Genomic DNA, 23,877 nt, shown 5'->3' on the forward strand with positions numbered 1-23,877 from the left:
TTCGTATTTCGCTTTATTATGTCTTTTTACGTGATATGTGCTATGATATACTGTTCATTCTGTTGTATATACGTGTGACTTGATCCTGGCACGTATATGATTGCTCGGTTTATGTTCTTTTATAAACCGGGTGTTACACCTTCGTTGTAGGCACTAGCTAGATCAGCCTTGGGCTCTTCCGGACTTTGGCCCGGGTCTTCAGTCAGTGTAGCGGCGTTCACCTGGGCTTCTTGATCACCTCCTTTGGACTCCGGGATCAGCTCGTACGTCCCGTCAGCTAGAACAGTCGTATCTATATGTGATGCAAGAAACGGTATTACCACATACACACTTCGCGATAAAGTGGCAGTCTAACAATTATCAAATATATCTTAGCATATGGGCAATCGTTTATAGAGTAGTTATTTAACATGTCTTACTACACAAAACAACATGATTAACCTCACAAGACAACTTGATTATCTTCACAAAGTAAGTTTTAGTTAGTTCACATAGCATGTAAATCATGGTTTGCTAAGAATTAAGTAACTCAGTACACAACCAGCATTTTAATTCAGAAAAATTACTTCAAACAGGAAGCACAGAGAGAAATCTATCTTGTAAATTTCATACCATTTCATGCAGCCAATTATTCAGAATAAAACATTTACTCAGACAGCACCTAGAAAAAGATTAAATTCTACATACTAAACTAGAGCAAATTAGATGCTATAAATTTAACAGGATATCGATACAAAGATACCGCATCTACTGTAAATTTTTCAGAATTTATCTAGGCATAAAACAGAAGTAATAATTTTGACAAAATTAAACCACATATGGCAAAACTAATTAGTACAGAAAGTTCTATAACGTTTCTGGATCCTAAATTTTACAGACATGAACATATGACCAAAATAGAGTTTCAAAAATATTATCAAATTTTTATAAGCAAGGAAACTATTTATTATAATTAAAGCCTACTTAACAAGTATTAAATCAAATATATAGCTAAACAGATCTAAAATTTCCCAAACAACAAGGTTTTAGTGACATGCATGCATGGAAAAAGTTTTACACTCAGAACTTTAATATTTCTACCAGCATAAATACATTAGCAAAACTAGTAGATCTACGAATTTTGAAACTTTGACCTAGTTAAAGATGTCAAAAAGGGTTCAAATTATTACCAGGTACTAGTAACACTGCAAGACACATTCTAGCCAAAATCCACGTGAAGTTACTGAGTACAACTCCTAGAACAATTAAAGCCTATTTATTCTATTCTTTTTCTTGGATTAACATGCAGACCAAAACTGAAGATGTGTATGTAACAAAACTTGTAGGTCTTGTAACAAGGATTCAAAACATTTGGATTTGTATTTTTCTGATTTTTCTACGAATTTCTAGGCATTTTCAAAGTTCACTGATTTGAATTCTAGAGTTCATGTATATTTCTCAGTTTAACCTCTGGAAGTTTTTGAATTCTAGCAGAAAGGCCCTTGGCCGGAGTCAGAGTAGAGGGAGGGGTTTTGACCGCCGATTCCGGCGAGGTTGGTCGTCGGCGGCGAGGGCTAGGGTGGGGAAAAGCATGAGGGGGCTGAGCCGCACCTGTAGGTGTGCTTGGCTCGACGGGACATGGCCGGAGGAGGCGGGTCCGCGGAGGAGGATGGCCGGCGGCGGCTCTGCGCCGCGGCGGCGGCTTTCCGGCGGCGAAGAAATGGGATGGCCTATTCTGGGAGCTGCGCGAGAGCAAGGTGGAGCTAGGGGTGGGGTCTGCACGGGCGGAGCGGCCGTGGAGGAGCGGGGCGATGGTGAGCTCGAGCTCGCCGGCGTTCGGGCGGGCGGTGGCAGCGTTCTGGAGATTTGGGGCGAGGAAGTGGCGAGAGAGGGAGGGGATTGGAATGCGGGGGTTCTCCTGGTGCTGAAGCGCACGAGAGAAGGGAAGCCGGGGCTCTTCCCCGAGCTTGCCACGGCGGCGGCGAGGTGGCGGCCGACTGGGGCCTCGGGGGTGCATGGCAGGAGCGAGGGAGGTCCAGCGCGAGGGGAAAAGGGCGGCGAGGAGCCCGGGCACGACGCGTGGAAGGCCACGGTGAGCAGGAGGTGGCCTGCGGCCCTCCCTCAGCGGCGGGCGGCGCCGCTCTGCTCCGGCGGCAGAGGAAGCAGAGAGGGAGAGAGGAGGAAGACACAGGCTGGACCTGTTTGCAATTTCAGAAAAGTTTAGGGGTCGTACTGTAAAACAAAAATAACTCCTAAACTAGGGCTCAAATAAAAAAGTGCCCAACATGAAAGTTGTTCAACTTTTCAAGATCTACAACTTTGATGTTGTGCAAAATTTGATTTGACCATAGGTTGAAAGGTTATTTTGAAAACACAGAAAGGATTTTGAATTTAATGGACTTTTGTCTTTTCCAAAATGAATTCACCTTAATTTTAGACTGAAAAGTAAAATTTCCTGCCATTTAATGATTACACTAAATTTTACAAAGAAACCCTCCACAAAAGCAATATTCACCCATCTTTTTCAAATTAAATTATAGGAAGGTCCTTGCATCAAATCATATTTACACAATTAACCTTATTATTTTTTTAAATAAGACCCTTGTTCAAGCAATTAAGCATATGATGCATAAAATAAATATAATTCTACTGTGCAGACACATAAGGTGTCACACTAACCTAGCACTAACACTCACAAAGTTGTGCTAAGGACTAAAGATTTGATCACTATGCTCTTAGATGGCTTGGAGGTGTTCTTGAGTGTGAATATGACTTCTAGGAACTCCAGTAACTCCAAAATGGCCGGGGGAAACCATATATATATATCCCACAAACTTGAAGTAGCCGTTGGGAGCATTTCTGCGTAAGCACCGTTCTAACCGGTGCCTATTACCGGTCTAACCGGTCACTAATAGCTTGAACTAGTCGTTGGCCCTTTCTGACAAGTTCTGCAGCTGAAATATGGTACCACAGGTGTATCCGGTGATAGCGTCGGTCTAACCAGTTCTAAAGGAACTTTCTGGACCCAAAAAGATGCTCTCTGGTCAATAGTACAGTGATTGCACCGGTGCTTTTTTTTTTGTTAGCACCGATCTAACCGGTGCTATAGAAATCAGCTTCACAGTGCTTCGTATTTTGGTCATAACTCTTTACTCCGAACTCCGATTTCGATGATCTTGTACTGTATGGAAATCTTGTGAAATGCTCTACAAGATTCTGCTGAAGACAATCTCATTTGACCAAAGTTTAAGCAACCGGTGATCATCGGTTGAACCGGTGCTTCCAAAAATCAGCTTTCACAGTGCTTCGTATTTTAGTCATAACTCTTTACTCCGAACTCTGATTTCGATGATCTTGTACTCTATGGAAATCTTATGAAATTCTCTACAAGATTCTGCTGAAGATCATCTCATTTGACCAAAGTTTGAGCACTGGTGTAACCGGTGATAGAGCACCGGTGTAACCGGTGCCACACAGAAATCAGTTTTCTCATGTTTTGGTCATAACTTTTTGCTCCGAACTTCAATTTTGATGATTTGGACTCTATGGAAAGCTTATTAAAATCTATACAATGATATCCAGAAGTTCATGTCATTAGATCAATTTTTGGGTACCAATTTAATACATCAGTTTAACTGGTGCTACTATTTCATGTGAAACTTCAACCAATTCAGCATTTCTGTGAGTTCTTTCTTTGATTCTTGTTTTACTAGGGCTTTGTATTCATCCTTGGGACCTAATATGATTCACTTGACAAACTTATTAGTCTCATTGATTATGTTGTCACATAATTTCTAAAATCACAAACAATGGCCAAATGGGGCCATGTTCCTTACAGGAACGGTGATTGCTTTTTCAGAAGTACAAGGGGAAGGTGGACAGGGTGGACTTCTCAGGGCCGCTGCTGTCGCAGCCATGGCGCATCGACGAGTTCCTGCAGAACCACGAGCAGCACATCCGGCGAGCCAGCCGGCGATCATGGTTCAAGAGAGGTTCCTTTCTGATTCACAAACTAGAATGAAATTCTCTGAAACCACCTTGACCAACTGCCATGGCATTGGATCCTTGTTGTTTACAGGCAGCAAGGAGCATCACTGATGACAATATAGGCACTGCATGATCAGAATAAGACGGCCATCAGATTTGTTTGTACTTACCACAGAACAAACATGAAGATGCTGCAGGCAAATTAAAGGCATGAAAGGGGTTGGACTGGACCATGAGTTCCTCCTGATGAGTAGGTGTTTTTAAGGCTGGATAAACAAACGGCCTCCTGCCATCATTGGTTTCTGGACCAACAACTGCATTATTGATGTATCTGCGGAGTCGACTTCCATCTGATAAGGAAGGTAATTGAAAAGGCTAAGTCAAAAGCTTTTAATTTTGTTCCTACTTGCCGTATTTGCTGCTAATATTATGTTTATAATCAGGTCTATGTGCATTTGCTCCTAATTCAGAAGAACGTTATTTATCAGTTTAAGAGTAGAACAGTCAACTCGGTGTCATGCTTATTGTGGATTTGTGGTTCCTTGTAACCATATTTTCTTCTAAAAGAAAACACTTGATTTGGAGGGTTGAGGCTATCCAATTATAAGCTTGCATCCTCAACTCTCCCAATTATATGCCCATATCCTACTCTTTCAATAAGAACTCTTGCAGTGTGAAGTTAACTGCTGCATTTTCTTCCCTTTCTATCTTCTCACTATTCGTGTTACTGGCCGACAGATACATGCCCGTCAGGCTCCATTAGCTGCAATGGTTTTTTCTTCGTATGGCATGTACCTAGCAACGGCTTCTGAAAAGGGTACCATGGTTAGGTTAGAGTACATCTGGTCGCACAAGCAACTAAGGTAAAGTTACCCTTGTCCTTTGACATTGAGCCCTCTATGATCCGCCTAATCTCTTTGCATTTTTACTTCAACAGTCACATAGTTTTCGGCGGGGAACATACCCATCGACGATCTATTCACTGGCATTTAGTAAATAGTGGTACAATATTATCTTTCCATAAATTGCGTGCCCACAATAGTTTGTTACAATATTATCTTTTTCCTGAAACTAAATTTTTCCAAACACATCTACACCTTCAGGAACACCTTCGAGATGAGCCTTTGGGCCCGTCAAATAATTGCAGTCTCCAGCACCTGAAGAATCCCTAGATTTTGAACTGCGCCACCGCGGCTGCTCTATTATCCATCTTCTCCTTTTGCCGCTATCGGTGTTCATTATAGCTGTTTTCTGTACATCTAATGCGTCCAGCTAATCCCTTAATTTTCGTTGTTCCCTTAGTATTGTAAAATGTGTGACAGATAAAACTACCTCAGAATGACTCTGTACTTCATGCTTAATTTCTTATGTACTATGCTCTTCCAATTGTCTTTGCACATAGCATGTCACCAGCCATCGTTACCTGCTCCATCTGTTAACCAGGCTTCTAATAACCGGATTGATACCTAGATTGTTCCACAAATGTGATGGCCGTTTTTCAGGTCCGCGCGCGATGGACCCGCATATGGACCCGCATGCACTAGTCATGAGAATAAGATAAAACGATGGACCCGCATATGGATGATGTGGCAGCAATTAAACTTTTTTGGGAACTAATTTTTGGAAACTATTGGAGAATGAGCTATTTTTCCTCCCAATAATTTTTGGCCAGGTCCTAAAATCAGTATTTTAGGACTCTAATTTTTAGGGATTTGTCTCCTCATCAGGTGATTTAGATATTGCATTTCCGTAAGTCACTTGTAACACTAGACACAAAAACAAGATAAAAAACAAAATAAAACAAAAATCTATCTATACTATAAAAGTTGAAACAATTGAGAACAATTCTCACCAAGATTAGGCCCACTGTACCCCTCACGGGGGCCGCACTTGTGAGGCCAAAAGGTTTGACGAAAGGGAGGGGGGGATTGATTTCGTCAATGTTTTCCACCAAAATGCTATTACTTTTTACACCAACAATTTCCTATACCCACCTCTTGTACCCACATATTACTTTATTTAGCACAAACATACTTTTCTTTGCATATTCATTGACCCATAATTCACATCATTTTTTCTTTTGGAAGGATAATAATTGGTATCATTGTTTATGGAAGGAAAAGAAAGAAGTGTATTAACGTATTACTTTCCTTTAGTATACATATACTTTCCTTCGCACATACATTAACCCATAATTCACATCATTTTTTATTTTGAAAGGATAATAATTGACATCATTATTTATGGAAGAAAAAGAAAGATGTGTATTATTTTTAGAAGAAAAATAAATGGCATCGTTGATTGATGGTTTTGGAAGGATATTAATTGACACCATTGTTTTATGGAAGGAAAAGAAAGGTGTGTATTATTTGTGGAAAGAAAATAAATAACATCATTGCTTCATGGAAGAAAAATTAACACGTACATCTTCCCTAGTAATACTAAAACAAAACAAAAACAAAACAAGAGACACAGATCGATCCTCGACGGGATCCAACGGTCCACGTCGGTGACTTACCCAAATACAAGATCTAAGTCACCTTAAAAGGAGTAAATCTAAGTCCAGCCTCATTAACATGATGCAGGCTAGCCCATTCTGTGGCAAGCCAAATGAGGACGCCAACGCCCATCTTCAGAACTTTCTGGAGTTATGCAAGACCGTGACCATACGGGGCGTTATGGCTGACGCCATCAGGCTCCGCCTGTTTCCTTTCTCCCTCTTGGGGAAGGCGAACCGTGGTTTTATTAGAACAAGGAAGCCGTCAGCACATGGGACAAATGTTCCAAGGCGTTCCTCGCCAAATTCTTCCCGTTAGGCAAAACAAATGCCTTGCGTGGAAGAATTTCAAGTTTCCAGCAGACAGAGATGGAATCCATCCCAGAAGCATGGGAGAGACTCCAAGAATATATACTCGACTGTCCTCATCACGTGATGGATGAGTGGCTCGTGCTTCAAAGCTTCTATAATGGGCTAATGACAACATTCGGAGCCCATCTCGATGCCGCTACTGGAGGAGCCTATCTGGACCTGACAATTGCCAAGGCCACGGCCTTAATTGAAAAGATAGTCTCCAGTCAGGGCTGTAACAAGGAGTGTTCCCAGCCCAGAACAAAGGGCGGAATGCATACCGTCAAGGAGACGGATATGCTCACCGCCAAGCTGGACCTCCTACTGAAGAAAATTGATGAAGGGAACCGGCAACAGATGCTCGTTCCCGTTCATGCCATGAACTCGTACTCAATGTGCAAGGTTTGTGGTGACGGTGGACACTCGGGGAATGATTGCCCCGAGACCCATGAAGACGCAACCTACATCAACAATAACAACACCGGGTTCTGTCCACAAGGAGGCCAGGGGTGGGGTCAAGCACGCCCACCGTTCCAAGGAGGAGGTAACAATTTCAACTCAAATTTCAATTCGAATTTTAATTCCAACCAACCCTCCTCGAGAGATCTAGTTTTTAGCCGAGCTAAAATAAACAAATCTTTAAATAAAAAGCTTGCTGCCAACGATAAAATCTTGGAAAGTATAAATGCTAAGGTTGAAACTCTTTCTTCTGCTCTCACAAATCAACTAAGTTTCAACAAAATGATAGAAACATAACCTACACAAATCGCTGCTACTGTTCCTGTTTGTGAGTCCGGGAAGATTCCGGGGCAACCCGAATCTCCCGTTGAAGCTGCAAATATGGTGTCTATCAGGTGGGGCAACCCTCCCCGGCAGACTTCCGCACTAACCATGCAGGCAAGTACAATCCCCCGAAGAATGACACTTGGGATGGCCTGGTAGCAGCAATTCAAGAAGATCCAGGGATCCCCATGATCAGCTGCTCAATCTTCGATCAATACTATGAGCACGCGCTCTGCGACGTGGGGGTCAGTGTCAACATTATGCCCATGGTAATATACGAGAAACTCTTATACCCTACTCTCTCCCCAACATATATGTGTGTGCAGCTCGCAGACCCTACAATTTGGTATCCCGAAGGGATAGCCAAGAACGTCTTGGTCCGCGTGCGAGACTCCTTCGTCCTTGCAGACTTTTCTTGGTTATGGATATAGAAGGCGACCTCGGAATTGAGCTCATTCTTGGGCGACCATTCCTGAGAGCCGCCAGAACAAGGATCGATGTGGGAAGAGGAGAAATCCACTTTCGCGTCAGAAAGGAGGACATGTTCTTTAGATTCAAGAACAGGGAAGAGCAGTGCATCCTGAACCAGTAGGATGACGAAGGGCAGGCACTTTGGGATGGACCAGAATCCCAATTACCAAGACCTACGACCACACAATCAAAGAGAAGACGTGCCAAAAAGATGTGGCGCGAGGTCGCAAGTTCATCCTCGTCAAATTCTCTAGGACGAGCCAAACAATGGTAATCAAAGCAGGAGAAAGGTCCCGCTCGTCAGACTCAAAACGACGAGCCCTTACCGAAGGTAAATTGGTACGTATCTCATATTTATTTTCCACCATTTTGCTTTTCTTGACTTTTTCAATTTTCCCACTACATATTTAAGTTTTCAAACACTCATGAATGCTAGAAAATTTTCTAGCACTTTTTTTGTTTTTCACAAAAATCCAAAAATATTTCCAAACGTGAAAATCCTTTGAAAAATAATATTGAACATCTTTCGAGACAAAGTTTGGCCGGGCACCCAAGTTTTCAAAACATAGAGCCGTTGGGGAACACTTGGGCCCTGGATGTCAGCCAGGGGCCCCACGGGGGGGCCGGCCGAACCCTAGGGTCGGCCGACCCCACCTGTCAGCATTTCCCTGTCAGCTTTTTCCACTGGCTACTAGCCGTTGTGGCCATCTTCTAGCCGTTGTGCCCCGGCTGCTGCTCTTTAAATAGAGGCCGAGAGGTGGGTGTTGAGCTCTCACACTCAACTCTCATTCACTCACTCCCTCTCAAACTCTCTTAAACTTTGCTCTCAGGTTTTCATTGGATTTTTGCTCAAATTTGATTTCAAGAAGCCTCTCTCTCTCATTTCTTTGCTGCAAGAAAAAAGGAGCAACTCGCGGGTAAGAACATTCATTTCGGTTTCACTAACGTAACCCGTTTCGAGTTGCATGTGTTTTTTTCCATCATGGAAGTCTTAGGGCGAAATGTCTCCGGCGCATTCAAGAAGATGACGGGTGGAAGTTCTTCCCATTCTCGGGGTGGTTCAAGCTCATACACACCCGAACCTACGCCTACACCAAGCACGATAGACTATGAGGAAGAAGAACAATATGAAGAGATGCAAGCCGAACCATAAGCCGAGGCCATAGAGATTGACGCAAGAGATGCGCCCTACCTCGACTTGCGAGATGATCGTAAACGCCAAGGTTGCGCCATCCTCAAGAACCGAAGCTTCGTCCACACCCGAGCATTCGATCTAGACCTCCTCATCAAAACAGGTGTGTATGAAGACTTCTCTAACGTTTGGCATACAATTGGATGGGATAACTTCGTCCCCGTTGAGGAGTATGGTTCTGGACTCCTCACCATCCAATTTCTTTGCACTCTTCGGGAGGTGGAAAACATGGTTTATTTTTGACTTTTCGGGAAAGAGTATTTGCTTTCTTGGAAAACTTTTGCTGGCCACCTGGATTTCAACAAACGCTGGCCAATTTCTCTTGAGCGAGCTTGCCGCGGTTTTAATCGTTATGAATTTTGGGGCCAGATTTCGGGTCAAGTTGTCCATGGCAAGTTTGCACCTCGGTGCAACGATATTCATAACCCAACTCTTCAGTTGATGCACAGATGGTTAACCATCACTCTCTTTCCAAGAGATGATGTCCGACCCGTGCGCAACGACGAGTTGCTCATTCTATATGCCATGGTCAACAAGATCAAAATCTCCCCCGCGCAAGCTTTGGTTAAACAATGGCTTTTAAATTTCAAGATGATGGGTCCTATTGAGTGTACTTCTTTGATTACTCGCATCGCTACACGTATCGGTGCCTTAGAGGGGAATTTTATTCCTTTCATTGAGGGCGACTATGAGTATATCGACGAGGCTTATTTGATCCAAGGTCACACACTCAAGAAAGGCCCGAATGACTCTTTGATCTTCTTTTACTTGGGCTTTACAAATGAGATTCCGCTGCCAAATGCAGAGTTCCATTTGTATAATTGCCATTCGCTAACCATCCCTCTCGTTCCACGAGAAGGAGCTCGTAGGCATAGATCTTCTGGTTTACCTGGCAGGATGACAAGAAGCAGGACCAGAAGGGAAGCAGAACCGACACCACCGCCTCCGCAGCCACAACACTCACATCAGCACGAGGCCGGTGGTGCATCATGGCACAGTGCTGGCACTGAGGAGTGGGCACGGCAGGCACCAGGCCGCCGGTCCACCAGTTCCAGCTCCAGTGGAGCCCCAAACCTCATCAGATGGACAGCCTCATCCCGAGGTTTCGGTGCCATCACCCAGCAGCTAGGTGAGCTGCGGGTGCAGAGCGACAACATACAAGAGATGCTGCACCAACACATCGATACATCCCAAGCATGCTAGCGTCACACTAGCGAGAGACTCCACGACATGGAGCAGTTGCAGTTGCGGCGACATGAGGAGTGGAGGACTTACTGCTGCTAGACAGGTTTCAACCCCGATCAGCCATAGTGAGCCTGAAGCTAGCTTGGGGGAGGACCCCCACGAGAGGTAACTTGTATCATTTATCTTTACTGCTTTCATAACCCTGCATGAAAACCATAAAAATTTGCAAAATAAAAAAAATCCATAAAAATTTACATAACTAAAAACAAAATTTTTTTTGCAAAACTTAGAAAACACCAAAAATATTTCTTTAATATGTGTAGTAAGCATGGTGTGAGTTTTCCTTGTTGAGATGATGAATACTTGCTCTGTTATGTTCCTTCATATGCTTAGTTGCAACTTTATGCTCAATCTAGTTTTGGGTTCGTTGGCTTAAAAGTTCAAACCTTAAACTTGAAACTTGTGGGTAGCAAAAAGCATGATCCAAATCTAAGTTGTTGTGAGCTATGATATAGTTAAGTAGAGTTGCTATGATCTTCTCTTACGTGATGCTTGATATCCGGAGTATTTAATTTTGAAAACACAAAAATATAAAGTTTCTCGATGATATGAAATTCCTATCCAAAGCCATATGTTGTTTTGATTGCAAAACCTTCCACATATGCAACTTGCTATCTCATTGAGCTTTGTCAAATTATTGTGACCCTTAGTGAGATTCATTTCATACTCCCATGATCAAGATCACGTACACATTTCCACCACATTCTATACTTCTACACTAGAAGTAAGCAAACATCCATCCATCCTCAAAATAAAACTTCAAGTCCATATATGACACCTCTCTCTCGAAAACATATCAAGGATATGGGGCTATGCAAAAAGAAAAATAAAAAGATGCATACCCAAAGAAGGTATGCCACATACTTAGGCATGTTAAAAAAGAGAAAAAAAGAAGAGATAGCCCCTTATCCAAAAAGAAAGAAAAAGAGAGATGGTGCATACAAAGGAGTTCATACACCATCCACCAAAAATATCCACACACTTGCACATCTTGATCAAGGTTTATGACTTGTTTCTCCTTTGGATCTGGTCTTTGACTTAACAAAACATGAGAAGCAGGTATGCCTTCAAATCCTCCATACCTATAGCTCCACAAAAAATAGCCATTAGAGATAGGTTGAGGAAGAAAGGCACAATAAAAGCCTTGGTAAGGAATCATACAAAGTGAGCGATCCGAGAGATCATCCGAGGAACTTTATAATTTTCTTTAAAAAAACTTACAAAACCTCCGGATTGACGGTTGAACTAAGGAGAAATAAATATGAGCACTCTATGATACCTTTCTGACTCTCAACCGCCAAAGTTGAGGTGAAGCTATAAGCTCCACAGAAGTAAGGTAAGAGTAAAAACAAAGGTCAACTTATTCAAAATCAAGGTAAGAAGCATTTGCTTGTGCCTAAGTATAAGTTGGAAATTCAACATCGTAGCAACTCCTGATCAACAACGAGCGCCTTGTTTTGCTCGGGACGAGCAAAAGGCTAGCTTGGGGGTGTGTTGACGATCGTTAAGTGTGAAATATGACCGTCAACTATGCTCATAAAAGAAGAAAAACCATACCTCTTACTCGCATATTTGTATCACTAACCTAGCTCCACAGTTGTTTTCGAAGATTTATGTTTTTAGGAGCACAAGTCCGGAATAAGAAGAAAACACGAAGAATACGCAGACAAAGTGGCAGAAGATCGCGTCCTACGTAACACATGCAAAAGAGGCCCACCTGACAGACCAAACCGACTAACGAAGCCCCGGCACCCATGTACCAACACCAGGGCCCACTAGGAAGTGTACCAGAGAAGGATGGTGGGTAGAGGCCGAACCCCCCCTGAAGCCCGTCCAAATGCATTTTGGCGGGAAGGCGGTTCTGATCCTCCTGATGGTAGTTTGGCATGTTTCCATGTATGAAGATGGCGGGAACCGACCTCCACAAGCTATATAAGGGGCCTCTCATACCACTCACCACACACACCACTTGAAGGCCTCTCTCTCACACTCTCTTGTGGCTTGTACTCCTTAGGATAGTGGAGCTAGGCTAGTACTTCATCTGCTTAGCGAATCCAGTTGTCCTCGGGGTCAGCGAGCAATCCTTGGCCTATGGTATGGCTTTGTATTCTGACTCTCGTTATGCTATTCATTCTGAGTTCGTTCTTGGTTATCTTGCTATGTTCTTATCATGCTTAGCCTTGATCTATGCTTTATCAAGTTATACTAGTTGCTTGCTTAGACCAGATGATCTGGGTAAGGATATCGGTTCGTTGTGCTTCCGGGCTTACCTTAGCATCTTACCTGTCCATCCGAAGGGTGGGGGACTCGGGGGTGCTAAGGTAGTGAACTCATATGCGGGCATGGTGCCCGGGTATGTGGGATCCCTCGGATATGATGGTGCTCCACTGTTTGACTGGGGTAGACCGCAGGTGGTGACAGCCCTGTCGGTCCACTGGGAAGCTGCTTCTCGGTTAGCGTACTCCCCGACGTTCGGGTATCGTGTAGGAGTTCATGCAAAGATGAAATGGGACTGGATGTTCTCCAGCGCGGGTCATTCTCCCCGATGTCCCTAATTTCACGGCACCTGCAGCTCTAAGCATGTGGCTGACATAACTTATTTGCTAACATGAATAGTATACTAGGATCTGTGCCTACACTCCCACTAACCTTAGGTGTGCTTGCTTATTCTTTATTCATGGGAGTTGGCTGTTCTGTGTGTCACATTGCCCCTGATTATCCTTATTTATCACTTACCCCTGCATAATTAGTAGTCTGCACCTTATTTCATAAAGTCATGGTTATGTAACTAGTAAATTTATTTACACAACCTCGCGGATCTTTTTATAAACATTTAGACATACCAACACGGCATTTCTGGCGCCATTGCTAGGGACACGCCCGTTTCTAGTCATTGCGCTAAGAAATGTAAACAACATACACGCTTTCAACTTGGCGATGCTGCGCAAACAAGGTTGGAGGTTTGTGTAGGACCCAAACTCATTGTTTTCCCATATTTTGGGAGCCAAATATTTCCCGAATGGTGATATTCTATCAGCGACCACATGTAACAATATGTCATACACATGGAGGAGTATCCTAAAAGGTTTGGAAGTGTTGAAAAGAGGAATTATATGGCGTGTTGGAGATGGGAGTAGAAGCAGGATATGGGAGGATCCCTGGCTACCTCGAGAGTGGACCAGGAGACCGATAACTCCTCCAAGGAACAATCTCCTAGTGCGGGTCGATGAACTTATTGATCAAAAGCGAGGAATTTGGGATGAGGAATTAGTAAGGTATATCTTCTAGACACAAGATGTTGAGCTTACTGTTGACACTCACTGACGACCATTTCTAGGCGTCAACTTGATAGAAAATCAAGAAAGTTTGCATTCCTTACATGCATATTTATTCAAATAAATCCCTAAATCACACTTTACCTCTAGAAATATGCAAGATGTGTTTTTGAGCTAATATGCAGGTTGCAAGCACACTTTGTCCCGACAGGAAATCATAGATAAAATCAGAGCACAGATTCAGGCTCAAATGGACCAAGTCTAGTCCAAGAACCAAGCCAAACCCAGCTAAGACAAGCCATGTCACATCTTTTGGACAAAAGGAGGCCCAGACAAGCCCAATCCCCAACAGTTGGTGTAACACCCTAATTTAAATTCCAGCATTTTATAATAAATTTAATTGGCTTTATTTAATTTTCTAAGGTTTATTGTGTTAGACTTGCATTTAATCTCAAATTTTGTTCCTTAGGTAGTTAAAATTTATCATAGGGATAATTTTGTTGTTGCATTCATGCTGGAGCATTTATTTTGCTTGTGTGCATAAGGTTGTGGAATTCAAAGTTTTGTTTGAATTCAAATAGTTGGTTTGAATTAGAAATAGAAGAGAAGAAGAAATAGAAAAGGAGCCCAAACCCTAGCGCTAGCCCAGCCCAAAAACCCCACAGCCTCAACCCAGCACACCGCGGCCCAACGGCCCACACCAGCCCAGCGCGGGCCCGTTCCCTCCCCTGAGCCCAGCCTTGCACGCCATGCTCCGCAGCGCGCGTCGCCCCTTCCTTTCTCCCTGCGCCCCCGGGCCCATCTGTCGGCGCTGCTCGCCCGCACCGCGTTCGCCTGCTCCGCCACTGACCGAGCGGCCCCACCCGTCAGCGCCCCTTCCTCCACCTTCCTTCTTCCACCTCGCGCCCGAGTTCCTCTGCTCCGCCCGCTTCCTCGCTGCTCCGTGGGCCTCCCGGATCCCGCAGGGCCAGTTAGCCAGCCTCACCGGAGCCCCTCCTCCAGAACCTTGCCCACCCGAACCCCGGGATCGAGCAACGACCGTGCTGTGATCCGCTTTCCCCGCGACGCGCTCGCGCAATGACCGCCGCTGATCCCGCATGCAACCATCCCCTGGGCACGCCTCCCCAGGATCCCCGCCGGCCTTTAATTGGCCCCCACGGCTCCCCTGCACCCCCATCCACCCACAATCCGCCGCGCCAACCCTAGCCGCCGCCTTGCCTCAAAGCCGTATCGACTGTAGGACGAAGCCTAGATAGAACTGGTCGAGTTTTAGGACTTCTTCTCTCCAATCCTTGTCTGCTGAAACTATTTTACTATTGCACCCCTTGACTTCTATGACTTTTACCCATCTTGCCTTGATTTCTCTCTCTGAAGAATAGTTTCCGTAGATTTTGGCCCGAATCAGTCATCTGACCACCATGAGAAAGCTAGGTGACCCTTTTATAATAATACGGTAGTATGTTCTGCGACGCGTTGTGTTAGTCGAGTCGTATGTTAAACTCGGCTAAGTCGTGAAAATTGTCTGCTTGTTATTATGCTACATGTTTGTTTTGGATTTTTGAATGATTGCATAGCTTAGTAGCTTAAAATTTGTTTAGAGAAAATTACTCTCATGGTAAAGTTAACTAATTAATAAAATGAGTTAGATTGTTGGGGGTAAAACAGTCCACTCTATCCTGTCTACTTTATCATGGCTGAGTCTTTTTCCGCAAAGAGTTAACATATCCATCTGAATTTATTCCTGCAATATCCTTACTCGTGAAATCTTTTGTCCAAAATCAGATGGTGAACACCAGGCGTGGTTCTGACCAGCAGGGGCAGAACAACCAGGGTCAGAACACCCAGGGGACCGGGATCCCGATGCCGCCGCCTTTGACTCCGGAGCAGTACTTCCAGCTCCAGATGCAGATGATGGCCACCCTGAACAACACTGTTCAGGCTCTTCAGCATGCTCACACTCAGCCTCCGTCCCCTCCACCGCCGTAGCCTCGCAACAGGCGTGCTGAGTTTCTGAGGGGTCACCTGCCGACGTTTTCTCACACGTCCGACCCTCTTCAGGCTGACGACTGGCTCCGTGCAGTGGAGCGCCAGCTGGACATCGCCCAGTGCGATGATCATGAGCGCGTCTTGTACGGAGCAGGATAGCTGCGAGGGGCAGCTTTGGACTGGTGGGAGTCCCACCCAGTTCAGGACTGCGAGGCTCTCACTTGGCTCCAGTTCCGGGAGCGGTTCCGCAGCCACAACGTCCCCGCGGGCGTTATGAAGATGAAGCAGAAGGAGTTCCTTGCACTGAAGCAGGTAATCTTAGATATAATCATTTCGCGGTTTCTTTTGAGCTAATGCCCCTTGTTCTATCCTTATGAATCTTGAGTTAATCTTTCGATATCTATCTGTCTTTGTCACTTCAGGGGACTATGTCGGTCACGGAGTATCGTGATCGCTTTCTGTAGCTTGCTCGCTACGCCCTTGCCGATGTTGCGGATGACCGCAAGAAGCAGGAGCACTTCATGGAGGGCCTTGAGGACTACCTCCAGTACGTGCTGCTCAACCTCCGCTTTGATGACTTCAACCATCTGGTTGACAGCGCGCTCAACACTGAGTGCAAGCACCTGGAGATGGAGGACAAGAAGAGGAAGATTGTCCCCGTTGCTTCCGGCAGCAACACTCGTCCTTGCCTCCAGCCGCCCCAGCAGTACCAGCAGCCTCAGTACCGGCCTCCTCAGCAGTACCAGCAGAGGCCACCGCCGCAGTACCCGCCTCGACAGCAGCAGCAGGCAGGTCAGGGCCCGAGGTTACCGGCACCTCCGGCTCGTGCTCCACCAGCTCCGCCAGCACCGCAGGCTCCACGTCCGGCAGCTCCTACCGGACAGCAGGCTTCGACACTTGCACGCGTCTGCTATCACTGCGGCCAGCCGGGGCACTACGCCAACACTTGCCCCCGGAAGGCGTAGGCGGGACAGCAGGGGCGCCCAGCTCAGCCCAGGGCACCAGCACAGGGTCGGGTGAACCACGTGACGGCCGAGTCAGCGGCCGAGGCTCCTAACGTGGTTATTGGTACGTTCATGGTCAACTCTCACCCCGCTACAGTGCTTTTCGATACCGGTGCTACTCATTCTTTCATCTCCAAGTCATTTGCCGAGCAGTATCGTATACCGGTTTCTTGTATGAGGACAGCTATGGTAGTTACCTCACCTGGGGGTCAGATACGTACATGTTCTATATGCTCCAGAGTTAGTATTGTCATAAAGGGGGTAGAATTCCGCACTGGCTTGATAGTTATTGACTCCTCGGGGATAGATGTGATTTTGGGCATGGAGACACTTACCAGATGGGGAGTCCGTATTGATTGTGCTCAGCGGACAGTTCACTTGTCAGCATCTGATGGCCAAGAGGTGACAGTCAGTGCTTCAGAGACTTCTGGATTTCTTCATCAGATGGAGGCTAGACCCACGGATGGTATTCGCGTGGTGTCTGAATTCCCGGATGTCTTTCCGGATGATCTGCCAGGTATGCCGCCTAAACGCGCCATTGAGTTTTGTATTGATCTCTTGCCTGGCACAGCTCCTATTGCAAAGCGGCCCTACCGTATGGCACCTATAGAGCATGAAGAAGTCAAGGAAACTATTGATGAGTTGCTAGCCAAGGGCTATATCCGTCGCAGCTTCTCTCCTTGGGCTTTTCCATTATTGCTAGTAGATAAGAAGGATGGCTCGAAGAGGATGTGTGTGGATTATCGGGAGCTGAATGCAGTCACTATCAAGAACAAGCATCCATTGCCCCGTATTGAGGATCTCTTTGATTTGTTTTGAGGTGCTCGTATATTCTCGAAGATTGATCTTCGTTCGGGTTATTTTCAGCTGAGGATCCGTCCTGGGGATATTCCGAAGACGGCATTCACCTGCAAGTACGGGCTATATGAGTATACGGTCATGTCCTTCGGCTTGACTAATGCCCCGGCTTTCTTCATGCATCTGATGAACATGGTCTTCATGGATTATCTGGATGTCTTCGTGGTGATCTTCATTGATGATATTATGATCTTCTCCAAGACAGAAGAAGAGCATGAGGAGCATTTGAGACTCGTATTACAGAGATTGAGAGAGCATCAGTTGTATGCCAAGTTCAGCAAGTGCGAGTTCTGGATTGACGAGGTTCCATTCCTCGGTCATGTTATCTCTTAGGGGGGCATTGCTGTTGATCCGAGAAAGGTGAAGGAGGTGCTAGAGTGGGAGACACCGCAGACAGTAAAGGAAGTCAGATCATTCTTGGGCTTAGCTGGATATTATCGGAGGTTCATTGAGAATTTCTCCAAGATCGCGAAGCCTTTGTCTTCTTTGCTGGATAAAAATGTGGCTTTCGTGTGGACTGATGAGCGTCAGAGGGCCTTTGATGAGCTGAAGAAAAGGTTGACTACGGCGCCAGTCCTGACTCTGCCAGACTAGACGAAGAGGTTCACGGCGTATTGTGATGCTTCGAAGGATGGTCTTGGGTGTGTTCTGACGCAGGAGGGCAGAGTGATTGCTTATGCTTCACGGCAGTTACGTCGGCATGAGCTGAACTATCCCACTCATGATCTTGAGTTAGCCGCAGTCGTGCATGATCTGAAGATTTGGAGGCACTACTTGTATGGGCAGCGTTGTGATATCTACACTGATCACAAGAGCCTCAAGTACATTTTCACGCAGAATGAGCTGAACATGCGGCAGAGAAGATGGTTAGAGTTGGTCAAGGATTATGACCTGGAGATTCACTATCATCCGGGCAAGGCCAATGTTGTAGCAGATGCTCTAAGCAGAAGAAGTTATGTCAACATGGCCGTGGCTTTCCAGATGCCTCCAGAGTTATGCGAGGTGTTCGAGCAGTTGAGTCTGGGCTTCTTGCATCATACTTCCAGTGCAGCATTCGAGGCAGTACCGACTCTAGAGGCAGAGATCAGGCAGCATAAGAAAGATGATGAGAAGCTGCAGGAGATCCGTGAGTTGCTCAAGAAGGGCAAGGCTCCACATTTCAGACAGGATGATCAGGGTACCTTGTGGTACAAGAACCGGATCTGTGTGCCAGATGTGAAGGATCTCCGGAAGTTGATTCTGAGTGAAGCCCATGATACAGCTTACTCTATTCATCCGGGCAGCACGAAGATGTACTATGATCTGAAGGAACGTTTCTGGTGGTATGGGATGAAGCGTTCAGTGGCAGAGTACGTGGCTATTTGTGACACCTGTCAGCGTGTCAAGGCTAAGCATCAGAGGCCAGCAAGTCTGTTACAGCCTTTGAAGATTCCAGAGTGGAAATGGGAGGAAATCACTATGGACTTCATTGTTGGATTGCCTCGTACTCAGAAAGGGTACAACTCTATATGGGTAGTAGTGGATCGTCTGACGAAGGTTGCTCACTTCATTCCAGTGAACACTACTTACTCCGGTGCTAGACTTGCAGAGTTGTACATCTCTCGGATTGTCTGCTTACACGGTGTGCCCAAGAGGATCATATCTGACAGAGGGTCTCAGTTCACTTCTCAGTTCTGGGAGCAGCTCCATGATTCGTTGGATACGAAGCTGCGTTTCAGTACGGCTTATCACCCTCAGACAGATGGGCAGACAGAGAGAACCAACAAAGTGTTGGAGGATATGCTGAGAGCTTGTGCCATTCAGTACGGTACTAGTTGGGATAAGTGCCTGTCATATGCTGGTGCATAATTTCAATTATTTGAGTGTGGGTTGAATTCGAATTTGTTTGAATTCAAACTAGTTTGTGTGAGTTTGCAAAAGAAAAAGAAATAGAAATGGAAATAGGACCCAAACCCAAAACAACCCAACCCGGCCGGCCCAGCCCGGCCCAGCTAGCTCTCCCCCTCAGCCCAGCGCTATCCCCCGCGCGGCCCACTCCCTCTTCCCCGCTCAGCCCGGCCCGCCTAGCGCACCGGCCCACTCTTCCGCTCTCTGCCTCTCGCTCGGCCCGCTCCGCGCGACGCTCGCGCTCAGCCAGCACCGCTCGCGCGTACCCGTCACCGACAGGCCGGTCCCACCCTGTCAGTTCCTCCTTCCCCGCCCGCGCAACCGCCGCGCCCGAAATCTCCGTCGCGATCTCGCCGTCTTTCTACCCCGACGCGCACGCCTAGGATCACCAAGCCTCCCTACAAATAGCACCCTGCGCCTCCCTGCATCTCCTCACATCTGCGCCGCCACCCCTAACCCTAGCCGCGCCGCCACCACCTCGCTCCGCAACGCAGAGGAACTACGCCGCCGCGGCCCCGCCGCTCCGCCGCGCCCAAGCCCCACCGGAGCTGCGCCCGAGCTTCGCCCCGACGCCAGGAAACTCCTCGAGGTCCCTGCTCGCGATCTCAGCCAGTGCAGCGGCCGGATTTAGACCCGAAGCCATCTCCGGTAAGACGCGCCGCCCGCACGATTTCTCGCCGCCGATGGACCTTCGTCCGATTTGACCCCTGGACCACCCTCACAGGACCCGTGCGGACCGGATCACGAGTTCCAGGAGCCGGAGCACGCCCTGCAGCGCCACCTCCCCGAGCTCCGCGCCATCCTCGCCGCCGGACGTCGCCGCCGAGCACCCTGCGCGACAACTCCGACCAAATCCAAGACTGGTGAGCACCTGCAGCCTTCCCCGGTTCTTTTGGCGCTAGGCGTGGTAGTCCATAGCCCCTGGAAGCACCGGAACGCCGCTCGCCGGCGAGCTAGCGCCGCCCGGCGCCATGGCGAACCCCGCAAAACCCCCCCGAACCCAGCTAGCCGCCCCAGTGGATTACGCGTTCCCTGGTGAACCTCCACGGCCAAACCGCAGTCCAAACCGAGCACCGTAGCCCCGGTTTCGCTTTCTCCGGCGATCCCCCACCGCGGAATTCGTCGCCGGCGGTGTCCCGCCGCCGCCCGCGCGCCAAACCCCCTCCGTCCATCCGATCCGAAACCGACGCCCTAGATGAGATCCCGATCCGGTCTGTTGTGAGCCTCGCGATTCAGATCCGACGGCTGGAAATCAAAGATAACGGTTCGCTGGCCTTTTTGCTTATGAGCCCCCGCGCTTTTTGGTAATCAACCCGCGGTCCATAGCCTTTGAAAAAATAATTACAGTTTAGTCCCGTTTTCAACACCTAGCCCCCTGAGCTTTCCAGAAATCAAACCCGCCGTCCAGGGCCGTAGGTTTTGCACGTTAGCCCTTAGATTTAATGGTTAATTATGTTTTAGTCCTCGGTTTTGATAGAAAACCCCCTGGAACTTAGTTTTTCTCGCAGATAGGTCCCTGAACCTTGTTTTTAGCCAAGATTATGCGTTTTAGCTCCGTTTTAGGCGTTCTTTATATCCACGCGATCGTTGTAATACGTAGAACAGTTTAGCCTTAGTTTTTCTTGCTGTTTTTATGTATTGATGTACTGTTTCTTAGCTTTTGTTAGTGTTTGCTTGTATGCTTATTTTTGTGCATTGTTTTGGCCATGTGTTCGTGAGTAGACGTTGATCCATCTGAGGAGCCCCAGTACCAGTACCAGGAGCAGCCGTCTTCTGAGCACTTTGAGCAGTAGCAGGAGCAGTACGAGGAAGGCAAGTGTAACATGAACAACCTATCATCTTTAAATACAATTTCATACTGCATTTTAATACTGTATGCCTATAAGGATTTCCTAGCCACTTTATATCCTTTATATATACCTTTGGGTTGCATTTTGGTTAGTTGTGCTAGGTTGCTGCGCTATAACACAGCCTGGTCCTTTTTAAATTAATTTGATTAATGGTTTACTTGAACTTAATTCTGAGAGTGGCCCTCTATGTTGTGATGAGTGGCTAACGTCTCGTTAAAAGATGGTTTTTGTAGAAACATGGTTTAGGGGGCCAGCACGGTGCTTAGTGCTTGGTTGGCCACTCTCCATAAGGACCGGTTCATAGAGCGACAACCTGGGACAACAGCGCTACCACAAGGCTAGAATGGGATAGACTTGGCGTAATAATTAGATCTTTTTGGTTTGGAGTAACTTACCTGTGGGGCAGGGGCGGTAAGCTTCTATGGCCCTCGTGCTGAGTGGCCTCGTCTGTGCTTCGTGTCTTGATGCCCACTAGACCTGCTCCATAGTCGCCGATCCACCCTCGCGGTTACTCCCTACCAACGAGACTCTTTGTAAAGGCCTCGTAATGAGTTTGCTAGTCATCTCACCTAAGGAAGTGTGATGAACAACTGGCGTAGCTCACGACTTGTGGGTAAAGATGTGCAACCTCTGCAGAGTGTAAAACTGGTATACTAGCCGTGCTCACGGTTATGAGCGGCCGAGATCCTCCTTTTGATTAGTGGGGTTATCTTCCTTTGACGAGGCAGGTTTCCCCGTGTGGCTTGGTTTCGGTTTGGTTCTCAGTAGTTTCTGATTTAATTCTGATTAGTTACTATGTAACTGGGTTAATGGTAATTCATCAACTCATAGTAAATAGCTGTAATAAAATTTTGCCAGGACTTAAAAGCTAATGCAGTTGAGTCAGCCAACCTTAGAGCCTCATAGTTTGTGTTATACTTGTTGAGTACGGTTGTGTACTCACTCTTGCCTCTTCTCTACTTTTTCCTCTTGGTTACGCTACTGCTGCTCAGTTCCTGCCAACGCGAGGGAGTTCGCTCAGCGCTACCAGGACTACTAGGACTTCTAGGCGTTCGTCTCCCAGTCGACGTCCCTGTGGCGCCCTGCTCAGCTTCGGAGAGTTTTATTCGTATTTGTACTTCGCTTCCGTTGTATCAGACATATTTGTCATTAATGTAATAAATAACATTCGTATTTCGATTTATTATGTCTTATTCGTGATATGTGCTGTGATATACTGTTCATTCTGTTGTATATACGTGTGACTTGATCCTGGCACGTATATGATTGCTCGGTTTATGTCCTTTTATAAACCGGGTGTTACAGTGTCACACTACCACCTACCATGTTCTCTATCTTACCCCTGTTTATGCAATGGAATATCCAATCTAGATCAGTTCATTAACTAGCCTATGTACTTCCATTCGCCGCCTTCCCTGCGGAAATATAAATGACACCCCGATATACTCCTGGGTAAAATGCTATAGCTGTATTCCATGCGCTTGAGGATTTATTCGTGGTTCATGAAATACCTGCCACCCCCTTGGCGTCTGCAGGCGTCATCGCTACTTGCTCAGTGGTGGCGTTGGTAGGCGCCAACAAGCATTTTTGGCGCCGTTGTCGGGGAAGCCATAGATTGAAGTTACACAGGCTAACTTGGCTTTGTTTTATGTCTCTTGTTGATATTAAAACTTGGCTTTGAGAAGGGTTTATCCTCGTGTCGTTCCTCCTCAAATCTCACTCTCGGCAGCCAAACTAGTCATCCAAGCACCATCAGCTTCTCAAGCTATGGCCCAGAAGACACTCTGTGATTACTCTGCTCCGTCTGCTAACTAGGTCTCCATCGGACATGAGGTTAGCACTGGAGGAGAGAATTTCGAGATCAAGATGGGTCTTATTACGATGGTGCAGGCCAGCCCTTTCTGTCGCAAGGACAATGAGGATGCCAGTGCTCATCTCCAGCAGTTCTTGGAGCTCTGCAATTTTGTTATCAATGGAGTATCTCAGGATGTGATCCGGCTTTGGCTATTCCCGTTCTCTCTTCTAGGGAGAGCGAAGTAGTGGTTCTATGCTAACAAGATAGCTGTGGACACCTGGGACAAATGTGCCAAGGCGTTTCTCGCGAAGTTTTTCCCGACGGGCAAGACCAATGCTCTTCGTGGAAGAATTTCGAGTTTTCAGCAGGCATCAAATGAGTCAATTCCTGAAGCTTGGGAGAGACTTCAAGAGTACATCCTTGCGTGTCCGCACCATGGGATGGACAATTGGCTCATTCTTTAGAACTTCTACAATGGGTTGACTCAATCGTCCCGTGATTGTGTGGATGTCGTTGCGGGTGGAGCTTTCTTCTCGCTGACCATTGAACGAGCTACAACATTAATTGAGAAGATGGTGTCCAACCAAGATTGGAGCGATGATCGTCTCCAACCACGTAGCGAGGCATGCACTCCGTCAAGGAGACTAACATGCTCGCTATGAAAATTGATCTCCTCCTCACGAAGTTTGAGGATTATTCCCAAGACAAGGCTCAAAT

The 23,877-nt window shown here is 46.5% G+C and overlaps 2 non-coding genes across 2 annotated transcripts; both read right to left on the reverse strand.

The window, feature by feature from the left end:
• Nucleotides 1-6,793: 6,793 nt before the first annotated feature.
• Nucleotides 6,794-6,900, reverse strand: LOC120680372. The gene has a single exon (XR_005677639.1). It is a non-coding gene; the product is annotated as a small nucleolar RNA R71 (small nucleolar RNA).
• A 16,595-nt stretch (nt 6,901-23,495) lies between these two features.
• Nucleotides 23,496-23,602, reverse strand: LOC120680320. The gene has a single exon (XR_005677591.1). It is a non-coding gene; the product is annotated as a small nucleolar RNA R71 (small nucleolar RNA).
• Between the last annotated feature and the right edge of the window lie 275 nt (nt 23,603-23,877).

This window comes from Panicum virgatum, chromosome 6N, assembly GCF_016808335.1.
Source record: "Panicum virgatum strain AP13 chromosome 6N, P.virgatum_v5, whole genome shotgun sequence".
NCBI lineage: Eukaryota > Viridiplantae > Streptophyta > Magnoliopsida > Poales > Poaceae > Panicum > Panicum virgatum.